Consider the following 11,854-nt stretch of genomic DNA (forward strand, 5'->3'; position numbering starts at 1 on the left):
CCAACAAATATATTTATATATACACAAAAGAAGACTATATGAAACTGTAAACTTTCATTATATAGTCTGAAATGCTATATATATGCAACTTAATATGGTAGAAACAGAATTGTCCAGTTTGCTTGCGTGTCCTGTCTTTTTGCCCTGTCTCTGAACCTCTTTTTGTATTCCCTTTTATTTTTAAGTTAAGTTGTTTTCCTTTTTTTTTTGATTTCTCACTTTTTCACTAAATTGTACTGGCTACCTCATGCCTGCCATAAAAACCTTGCCCCATTGATTCTTCACAAATAAGCACAATTAAACAAAACGAATGAACCCAGTGACCAAGTATCTTTGGTTAAGCACCTCTAGCAAGGATTACATTTATTAATGTTTCTGATGCTGATGCTGTTACATAGAACAAGTAACAGCAGGGGGACCAACATATACTTGGATGCACAAGTTCTGAAAAAATGGGCATTTTCTTTTTCTTTTAACAAACCCAGTGACTCAGACCCCAGTCTGTATCATCCACACACACTGGGCCTGGAACTGAATTTGACATGATCTTATTTGCCCCTCCCTCCCATTCTCAATAAAGAGAAGGGAATGAAATCAGCCACCACAAGGGACTAATGAAATCTAGGTTCAGCCCACAGTTAACAAAGCAGGCCTGAGGCCCTACGGGAGCAATATGGCTTTGGGGTTGGAGGTGGCAGATGAGGGACAGAGAAAGGTTAATTTATTTTCTGTTTTTCTTCAGGAACCCAAAATAATATCCTATGGCTAGGCGTTTGCTTCTAATGTTGTTTTGTTGTATTTTTTTTCCCAATCTGAACTTTATTAATCTTGCTTCTTGCTTTGTGTCGGCAGCTTTCCTGCTGACATAGCATGATGCAGTCACCCCCAGCCACCCCCACCCTCCCCCTTGTAATTTTTGTCTCCTGTCTCCTTCTCCCAATCATTTTTTTTTATTATCAAAGATTTAGGCATTTACCAGGCTGCCCTCCAGGCCTAGAGCTCGTTATTGAAATCTGAGCTCTTCAAGATTCCTAAGAACTCCAAGCCTGAAACTTAATGTGTGTAGTCAGCGAATGTAGTGAAACCACCCAGTCCTTTCTGAAGGGCTTGTCAAAGACACAGGAAGAGCTCCTGGCTAGAGGTGTTGTATCTGTCTTCCTGCTCTGAAGCTCTTTGACCTGAACCCAGGGATGGATCCTCCCTAAACAGCAGATAAATCTGCTGGGGGCTATGGGTGGGGAAGGTATCATTTACTATATTCTAAAGCTACTGCTTTGTTTAGGGGCTAATAAGACAATTTAAAATAGGGTGAGGGGCAGAAAGACAAGGCCCTACACCAATTATTAAACTTTTGGTAGGATTAGTCCACATTCAGATAAGGAAGGGACAATTAGGAGAGGCTGTATGGTCGAGTTCTACCTCTGCCACTGTTCACCCTTGAGTGAGTCACTTCTCATGGGGGCGGGGGATGCCTCAGTTTCCTCATTTGTAAACTGAGGTGTCCTTTTAACTCTACCAAGTATAATATGTTTGATATATATGTCTGAGCTTTTGGGCTCACCAGAGGGGGCCAGGGCAAACACACTGCCCCACTATTTGATTTTCTGTTTACCAGAGCACAAGCTTTTTAGGGCCCCCCATCTAGTTACCCTTCACTCCTCTCCTTAGGTCCTTTTATTCCCCCCTTGAGTTACTCCTTCATTCTCCTCTCTCTTTCTCCCCATTCCTATATATAAACAACTTGCTATAGCAGAATAAACCAGGAGTAAATCATAGAAAATCCATGCCTAGCTCTTTGAAATAATGCTGGCTAAAGCACTTTAGGAAGCAAAGACATGGGTAGTGACCTAGTCTCAAGGAGCTCACATTACAGTGAGGGAGACAACGTGAATGACCAGGTAAATAAAAGATAAACAGTGTGAATGGAAAGCCCACCTCAGGAACCCAGGAATGAAGGAAGGAAGGGGTGAGAAGGCCTTCCGGGGGTAAGATTTGTACTAGATTTCAACTAGCAGACTGACAAAACTGCAGATGGGAACTTTCCTCCGTCCCCCTCTCTAGTAAGCAACTTGAAAGAATGTCATCCCACAGATGGCATCTGCCCAAGAGCACTCATGCCCCCACTTCAGGTGAGGACAGTCTCCTCTCTCCCCAGTTGGCAGCAAGAGGCAATGACTGAAGGATCCAAGACAGAAGAAACGTCTAGTGATACCTGTTGAAGACTGTTGACAATCTCAGCAATTTGTAGTATTTAATAGAGCTATTAGGGAAAAACTGGGATGTTTCTTAAGCTCCAGGACAATTTGGAGATGTTCTCTTGGTGGAAGATGCCCTTCCCAGTTGGCAAAATAATAACACTAATGTTACTCACATCTATGTAGTGCCCTAAGGTGGACAAAGCCTTCACTTAGAGATAGGCATTGTTCTTAATACCACCACCTTAGAGATAAAGAGGCTGAGAGTCAATTAGTGAGTCAATAAATATTCATTAAGCACCTGTCAGGTGGAGGCTCGCTAGAGGCTCCATGGATAGAGTTCAAATCCAGCCTCAGACACTCACTAGTCATATGACCCTAGGCAAATTACTTAACCTCTGTTTGCCTTAAACCACAGAGAAGAAAACAGCAAACCATTACCAAATCTTTGCCAAGAAACCCCCAAATGGGGTCACAAAGAGTCACACAGGACTGAACAACATATGGCAGATACTGGGCTAAGCAGTGGGGATACAAAGAAAGATAAAAGATAGTCCCTGCTCCCAAGACGCTTGCATGGGGGTAGGGGAAACAACACACACACAACTGTCTACAAACCAGACATACGTGATAAACTGGAGTTAATCAGCATAGAGAAGGCAATAGAATTAAGGGGGAACAAGAAAGACTTCTTGTAGATGACGGGATTTTAGCTGAGACTTGAAGGTGGTCAGGGAAGCCAAGAGATAGAGATCGGAGAGAACATTCCAGGCATGGAGAGCAGACAATGAAATTGCCCAGGAGTGAGGAGATTGTCTTGTTCAAGGACCATCAACGAGACCAGTGTCACTGAATTGAAGACTACATTTTTGGGGGTAGAGGCAATGGCCTAAGGGATAAGAAGACTGGAAAGAAAGGAAGGGCCAGATTATAAAGTGCTTTGAATGCCAGAAGATTTTACATTTGATCTTGGAAGTGATAAGGGAGCCACAGAGGCTTTTTGAGGTCGTTGTTTGTCCTTCACTCTCCAAATGTGGGAGGGCTGGGCGAAGTCACCAGCCTCACTTCTCCAGAGGAGAGTGACATGGCCAGACCTTCACTTTAGGATGATCTTTATGACAGCTCGGAGTAGGGCGAGAATTCTGGCAAACAGACCAATCAGCAGGCTGTTGGCAATAGTTGTTTAAGGAGGTGATGAGGACCTAGAGTGGTGGCAGTGTTGGAGGTAATAAGGGGACAAAAAAGTCAAAAGGTAGGGATTACACTGCTGGGCATTTCAGGGAGGGAAGAGAAAGGTGTTTCCTACCAAGGGAAAACTTGTGAAGTCTTTTCCCTTGAGGAAGAAGACCAGACCCAAAGTCAGAGAACACTTTTCTTCCACAGAGGATTCTCTTGGACTCTCCTGGTCAAAAGACTGAATGAGAACTGGTCTACTTTGGGGGAGAATAAAAGACAGGAGAGGGATGTGGTCATTACTGTGCAGGATTGGGAATCACCTCGGCCTAGCCATTCAACATGATCATTAACTGACTTCTCTATTAAGTTGGTAGGGGTGGGGTGGACGGAGAACGCCTGGCTCTCTCCCTAGTTGAGAGCAACAGGTGATGGCAGAAGGAACCAAAATAGAGAACAATGTCTAGCGACATCTGCTGGAAGGTACTGGAGCTGCAGGGAGGGAAACCTGCAAATTTGGAACTGAGTGGCTGAGATTTCTGTAGATGTTTAGAAGAGGGCTAATCATTGGAGGCTTTTTGTTTGTTTTTGTTCTTTCCATAAAACTTTTCTTCTTTACCCAGAATTCAGGGTAGGGGCAATGAGTAAGAAAAGAGCAAAACCCCTGAAAGCAAACCTGGATCTTTTCTATTATGAGTCCCTAAAACCAGAGTTACATAGCACTGAAAGGTTGTACAGGGCTTGGTTATTTGATCGTTAGAACAACCTTGTGAGGTAGGCACCACTATGATGCCCACTTTGTGGATGAGGAAACTGAGGTTGAAAGAGATTGGACAATTTGCCCAGTCATACAGCTAGAAAGCGTCTGAGGCAGGATTTCAACCTAGGTCTTATGGACTTTAAGTCTAGGGTTCTACACACTGGAGCAATGAATGCTTAGCATAGTTCCTGGCACATAGTATACACTAAATAAATATTTATTTCCTTCTTTTCCCTCTTGTATTGACCTGAAGTCTGCATATCTATAACTTATGACATTTTGAGAAGAACAAGTCTAATAACTCATCCACATGACAACTGTTAATTTTAATGATTACCATCTTCAAGTATGGAAGAAAGCAAGGTGGCTCAGTGGATACAGTGCTGGGCCTGGAGTCAGGAACACTCGAGTTCATATCTGGATTTAACCTCTGTCTGCCTTAACAGCCTAGAAAGGAAATAGCAAACCACTCCAGTATTTCTGCCAAGAAAATCCCATGAACATTATGGTCGGACACAACTAAAGAATGACAAATCTTCAAGTATTTGGCTTGTATAAGTCATTTTAGTTTTTTCCTTCTTGTCTAATGAGTTTCTTATATTGTTTGGATTTCCAGTCTTGTCACCACCTTAGCTGCTCTCCTCTGGACCTTCATCTAGCCGGTCGATATCCATTCTCGAGTGCAGCACTCAGAACTGGACCTAACATTCTAGAGGTTGTCTCTAATCAGTACAGAGGACAGAGGTTAGCAACTCTAACCTCTCTTTTCTTACTATTATTCTTCTGTTAACGTGGCCTAAAATCACATTTCCTTTTTTTGGCTACTGCCAGACCATAATCGATATAGGGCAAGGCCCTGGATGCCACTATCTGGGGATGCGAAGAATACAGTTTCCTCCTCATGACAGTCTTCTGTGCTTTCCTGTCCCATGAGAGCCTTGCACTTCTTTGCCTTACTGCCTCACCAGTTTTCTTGCCCAGCCCTGGATTGCGCCCTACCCCCTTCTTCACTATCACATTTCTTTCCTGGAACTTGCCTTCACTGCCCCTCCCTCTTCCCCCAAGAAGCAGGCACGTATGAATGATGGTGAGATGAGATGGTGGACCTATGCTAGTTTTCCCAGCAGGATCTTGAGATTTCTCAACATCTCTCCTAACACTCCTCCTGTCCCCCTCAACTGAATTTGTCCTGGATGCTCAACTTCCTAATTATAGACTTGGATGCCATGTGACTGACTTATCTCTGCTGATAGGACTGTCTGTATCAATCCCAGTCCATCATACAAAGTGCTAATAAATAATTGTCGAAGGAATGAATGAAAGTTGAATGAATACATAAATGACTTGATGGTCAGAAAAAGCTTTCGCCACTCCAACGGTGGTATGGAGTGACCTTCCTCTGCCATTATGGTTCCTTTCTGCACAGTGGGGAAGACATTTCCTGAGCTTCTAGCCATTTCAGTAAGTGCCATGAATGGAAAGAATAAAAATTTGTAGTCAGAAGACTTCTATCTGAGATCTGGATCCATCAGGTACTAGCTATGTGACCTTGAATGGGTCACTTCCCTCCTCAGCTTTAAATCGAAGGGGTTGGATCAAATGACCTTCAAAGTCTGTTTCACCTGCAAAGGTCTTTCTAACAACTGCATCTATTAGCCACAGAAAAGCTGGCTACATAGGAATATATGACTCCGGTTTTGAGGATGAGAGTGTCACCTAGTGGGAACTCTTGGTAAAGCAATGTCATGCCTTAATGTCTGAAAGCAGTATCCAAACCTATTAACCACAGTTTGCAATATTTGCCTCCTGTCTGAAGCCTCTGTTATCCTCAGGGAGCCAGTGTGGGGTGGTGGGGGACATGGATCATCTTTAATCCACTTGTAAATCAAATTTAGCACAGGCTGTAACTCCCATAATTCTTTGCCAGTGTAGAATACTCATGCATATTACATGTCTATGTTCGGGCTACTTCTAATTTTCCTTTCTGCTTCTTCCTCTTCTCTTTTCATTACCATTTTCTCTGCAGTCTCATTATCATGGCAGACAGCTCTCCCAATCCTGCCCTTCTCTCTCTTTAGCAACAGGGTGGTCACCTCATTTATCCTTCAAAGTCTCTTGGGGGGGGTAAAGAAGATGGTTTTGTGTTAAAGATCAAAATGTAAAGCTTTAAAGTAAGATACAGACAAATAAATGTTGGTTTCTTATGCAATTGTACTCTATTTATAAAAAGGTTGTTTAAAAGGGGAAGATTACTAGGTTAGTTACTAGTCATATCCAGTAAAATACTTTTGTTGTATCTCCAAGATTTTGTTTGGTCTTTGTACAAAACAGATTAGGTTGTCCTAGGTCAGGACTTGGTATTTTCTTACTTAGAAATGATGGCTCTCCTTAGTGCTTTTTTTCCTGGGAAACTGAGGAAATCATATAATTCTGGAGTTCATCACCTCTTTCCTCTCCTATTATTTATATTTTCCTTTCCCTTCTTTGTATCACAGAGATTTCTCAATGAATCCTCCCCTCTCCCCTCCCCTTTCCTTATCCTCCCTACCTCTGCACTCCCTTCACAGCCCTGGACCATACCACCCACCTGAGATACACCCACCACCACCACATATCCTGTCTCCTGGCCTTCCTCCACCAACAACTTCCTAGGCAGGACCCCCAGAACCAATTCCAGCTTCTTGCCTGCTCCCATGGTTTGGATGAAATGGGAGTTACAGACTGGACCCCTTCTAGTGAGATGGAGTTGTCCTGTCTCTGCACCCTTGCAGACCTCCTAGTACTGTCTTCTTGGTGCTGACCTTGGTGCCGAGCTCTCAGGACTTGAGGGCCTTCTTAGCTATCCTGCAGCTGAACTTGTCTTTCCCAGTTGGACTGGGGGAGCTTCTTGAGAGTGGGACCAGCCAGATCACTACTAACTGGAGAAATGCAATTAAAGCAGTTCTGAAATTCCATCTACCAGAGCGGCAAATATGACCCACCCCCACCCCCCAAAAAAAGGAGCTGTGAGGAAACAGGCATACTCATGCACTGATGGTAGATGTATGAAATGGTTTCGCTGTTCTGCAAAACAATTTGAAATTATTTACAGTTTACTAAACAGTATATGCCTTTTGACCCATACTCAAAGTAATATTGAGTTAAAATTTATTTCTATAACTTCTTTGCCTTCAAGGGATAAGTTGACCATCTAGTCTTTTTTTCTGTGTGGCAACCCTTTAAATACAATCACAAAACCTTAATACCAGACTTAAAAGGAAACTTGGATATTATCTACTCTCCTCCCTCCTCCTCATTTTATGGATTATAATCTATTAGATTATAAAATCCCTGAGGGCAGGAACTTTCTCTTTAATACATGTATATATACGTATATACATACACATAAATGTATAAATGTATATATACATTTATTTTTAACACTCACTTTAAAAAATTGAGTTCCAAATTCTCTCTTTTCCTCCTGTTCCTTCTCTACCCATTGAGAAGGCAAACAATATATCAATTACACATGTGAAGTCATACAAAACATATTTCCATATTACCCATGTTGCAAAAAAAAAAAACAACCCAAAATAAAAACAAAAGCAAGAAACATAAAGAAAGTGGAAAATCTGCACTCAGAGTTCAACAATTCTCTCTCTGAAGATAAATAGCATTTTTCATCATGGGTCCTTTGAAACTGTCTTCATTAGAGTAGCTAAGTCTCTCACAGTTGATCATCTTTATAATAATCATATTACCGTGTACAGTGTTCTCCTGGTTCTGTTTACTTCCCTTTGCTTCAGTTCATGTAAGTCTTCCCAGAATACTACTTCACAGTAGTATTCCATCACAACCATATACCACAACTTCTTCAACCATTCCCCAATTTCCAGTTTTTTTCACCCCCAAAAGAGCTGCTATAAGTATTTTTGTACAAATAAGTCCTTTTCCCTTCTCTTTGATGTCTCTGAGATATAGACCTAGTAGTGGATGCATACACTAGTAGTGTAGGCATAGTTTTACAGCCTATTTGGCTATAGTTGGAGCATAACTATTGGGCATAGTTCCAAATTGTTCTCCAGAATGGTTGGACCAATTCACAACTCCACCAACAGTGCATTAGTGTTCCTATTTTTCCACATCCCTTCCATTATTTATCATTTTTCTTTTTTGTCTTATTAGGTGATCTGATAGGTGTGAGGGGGCACCTCAAAGTTGTTTTAATTTGCTTTCTCTAATCAGTAGTAATTTGGAGCATTTTTTTCCCACATGGCTATAAATAACTTTGGTTTCTTTCCTTGGGAACTGTTTATTCATATCCTCAGATAATTTATGTGATTGGACAATGGTCTTATTTTTCTTATGAAAAAAATCAGTTCCCTATATATCTTGGAAATGATACTTTTATCGGAAAAACCTGCTCAACATAAAGAACAAATTCCTACCAAACTGAACTTTTCCAAAAGTGGTATATACATGAATGGAATATTATTGTGTTCTATGTAATGACAAATATGATGAATACAGAAAAGCATGGAAAGACTTATACAAACCAATGAAAAGTAAAGCAAAGCAAACAATAAATGTGATGACCACAACAATGTAAATGAAAAGAAGAACAAAACAATGAAAAATGAATGTAACAAAATTACAAAGGACATCCTTATCCCCCAAGGGGAGATATGAAAGCACATGTTCTCTCAGTCCTTTGCAGAGGTGAAGGGTTCTCAGGTGTGGAAATTTTGCATGATGTCAGATTTTTTTCTATTGATAAGTTTACCTGATTTTTTCCTATTCTTCCTCCTTTTCTTTTTTCTCCTTAAAAATCTTCTTTACTATAAGGGATGGCTCTTTGGGACAGGAAGATGGAGAAGTATGAGGGAAATTTAAATAACAAAGTCAAAATATACCAAAAAATTATTTTAAGAAATGAATTGGGTTACCTTGGGAGAAGTTATTTCCTCTCATAGATGATATTTAACTGAAAGCTTGTATGTTATATGTTGTATATTGAGAGCAGGATTGAAGTTTTGGTAATATTTTTAGCTCCATGATCTATGAGGGTCCTTTTCAACTCTGTAATGAATTGTAGAGAGTCACAAAATCTCAGAGATGAAGACAGCTTGGTTATATGAATAAAACAATAAGTTATGCTTGGTTAAAAAAAAGAGCGGGGTGACTGTCTCTCCCATTTCTGTTTTTATTTCCAGTGCTTAGTATCTGGTAAGTGCTTAATAAATGCTTTTTCATTCTTTATTCACCCACCCTCGGCATGAGTCTGGACAATCAAGCAAAACTAATCAACACATTGGCAATGTCTGAGTGCTTCATCCTGAACTTATCATCACAGGTGGCTAATCATGTACTTACCTATCTCCTCTCTGCTGAAAGAAAGAGGAAAGTATGCCTCACCATCACAGTCCTCTGAAATCATGATTGATTGCCATATTAGAGTTCTAAAACTCTGTGAATGTTTTTTAAAAAACATTTTTTTAACTAATCATGTCAGTTCTCCTGATTCTGTTTACTTTGCTCTTCATCAATTCATATAAGTCTTCTTAAGTAGTGTATAAATTTACTGAATTCTTATTTATAATTTCTTATGGAATAATAATATTACGTTACTATACCATAATTCATTCAGTCATTCTCCAATTGATAGATACCCATTTTCCAGCTCTTTGCTGCTGAAAAAAAAGCTGCTATAGATATTTTTGTATAAGTATATGTATATATATGTGTGTGTGTATATATATATATATATATAGAGAGAGAGAGAGAGAGAGAGAGAGAGAGAGAGAGAGCGAGAGAGAGAGAGAGAGAGAGAGCGAGAGAGAGAGAGAGAGAGAGAGAGAGAGAGCCTTTCCCTTGGTATTTTAATTCTTTGAGGTACAGTTGGGAGGGAAGGGACCATTAAGTGCGTACTACATTCCTAGCACTATGCTATATGCTTTACGAATATTTTGTTTGATCCTTACAACATCCCTGAGAGATGTTATTATCTCTACTTTACAGTTAGGAGTCTGAGGCAGACAAGGTTAAGTGACTTGCTCAGGATCAGGCAGCTAAGTGTCTCAGGCCATATTTGAACTCAGATCTTTCTGACTCACCATTTAACTGCCTCTATAAGCTTAGTAGTGTTATTGCTAGGTCAGCTACTACACTGATGGTAAATTATTTAACTTGAAAAGGGTACAAAAAGCCAAGACTAAAGTGGGGCGAAAGCTGACACATGATTTTTTTATTTGCAGATGCAGCTGCACGCAATGCAGTTTCTGAAGCTGAGATGCAACAAAGTATGGATTCTCTTGCTGCCTGCGCTCTTTTTGGTTAATTATCACCAAGAAAACACAGGTCTCTACCAGTCAGCACCACACTAACCATATATGAAATCACTGATTACAGCAAATGGGGATTTTGAATGTTGTGGATAAGTTCACTTACCTTGACAGCATATTTTCCAGGGATGTACACATAGATGATGAGGTTGATCCATGTACTGCCAGAGCTAGCTCAGTATTTGGGAGGCTCTAAAACAAAGTGTGGGAGAGAAAAGGTGTTAGACTGTATGCCAAACTGAAACCATTGTGCTGACCCCATTGTTATATATCTGTGAAACCAGGATAGTATACCAGCCCCATGCCAGGAAACTGAATTGCTTCCATTTGAATTGTCATAAGAAGATTCCAAAGATCACCTGGCAGCATAAGGTACCAGATACTGAGGTCCTTTCTCAAGCTAAACCATCAAACAATCAACTCTCCTGCAGAAAGCACAACTCTGACAGGCTGACCACATTGAATGCCAAATGTATGTTTACTTAAAAGACTATTTTATGGAGAACTCCCGTAAGGCAGGCACTCACATGATGGTTAGATGAAGCAATACAAAGGCACTTTCAAGGTCTATCTGAAGAACTTTGGAATCAACAGGAGGTAGGAGACACTGGCAAAAGCATGGTGTGCCCACATCAAAGAAGGAGCTGTGCTTTATGAGCAAAGCAGAATTGCAGTAGCTCAAAAGAAACATGAGATGTACAAATTTAAAGACATCGCCATTCCAAATGTTCATGTGGACTATCCACCTGACCCATGGTAGAGTCTTCCAAGCTTGTATTGGTCTGATCAGCCACAATCTGACATGCTATACCTTGACTTCAACACAGTGGTGTAATTTTGTTCATATTTGAGAACAAAGGACAACTAAGGTCATTGTTCAGTGACTTTTTAAAGCATAACTCTAAAGCGTTTTCCAGAATGTCTGGACCAAATGATATCTCCACCAACAGTGCATCGATACTACGCTGATTTTTCTACAGCCCCTCCACTATTTACTACCCATGAGCATTTACCAACATCTTTGTCATCTTTGTTCCAAATCACTAATAAAAGAAACATAAACAAAAGCAATTCTGAAGTTTTACCTCACACTCATCCATTGGCATTTTTCATAGGGTTGTTGACAGCTAGAATCTCACCTTCGGAAAACTTCCTGTTCATACTTTCTGATCACTTTTTGGGGAAGACTCTTGTTCTTATACATGTGCAGGAAAAATTAGATACCCAAGATTTATAGAGAATTGATACAGAGATATTTATGACAAATTTATGACAAAAAACACAGCTTAATTAGCTGTTTCCTCTAATTCAAGCTGTAATGATTTTGTTTCTATAAAAGCTTTTCAATTTTATGTAATCATAACTGACCATTTTATTTTCTACGATCCCAGCTATCCCTTGTT

The 11,854-nt window shown here is 40.4% G+C and overlaps 1 long non-coding RNA gene across 1 annotated transcript; it reads right to left on the minus strand.

Annotated features, from left to right (window-relative positions):
- Nucleotides 1-4,444: 4,444 nt before the first annotated feature.
- LOC140532950 (uncharacterized) lies at nt 4,445-10,761 on the minus strand. Its single transcript, XR_011976749.1, has 3 exons — nt 10,558-10,761; nt 9,057-9,189; nt 4,445-4,575 (listed from the first exon to the last, which is right to left on the minus strand). It is a non-coding gene; the product is annotated as an uncharacterized lncRNA (long non-coding RNA).
- Between the last annotated feature and the right edge of the window lie 1,093 nt (nt 10,762-11,854).

This window comes from Notamacropus eugenii, chromosome 3 (genome assembly GCF_028372415.1).
Source record: "Notamacropus eugenii isolate mMacEug1 chromosome 3, mMacEug1.pri_v2, whole genome shotgun sequence".
NCBI lineage: Eukaryota > Metazoa > Chordata > Mammalia > Diprotodontia > Macropodidae > Notamacropus > Notamacropus eugenii.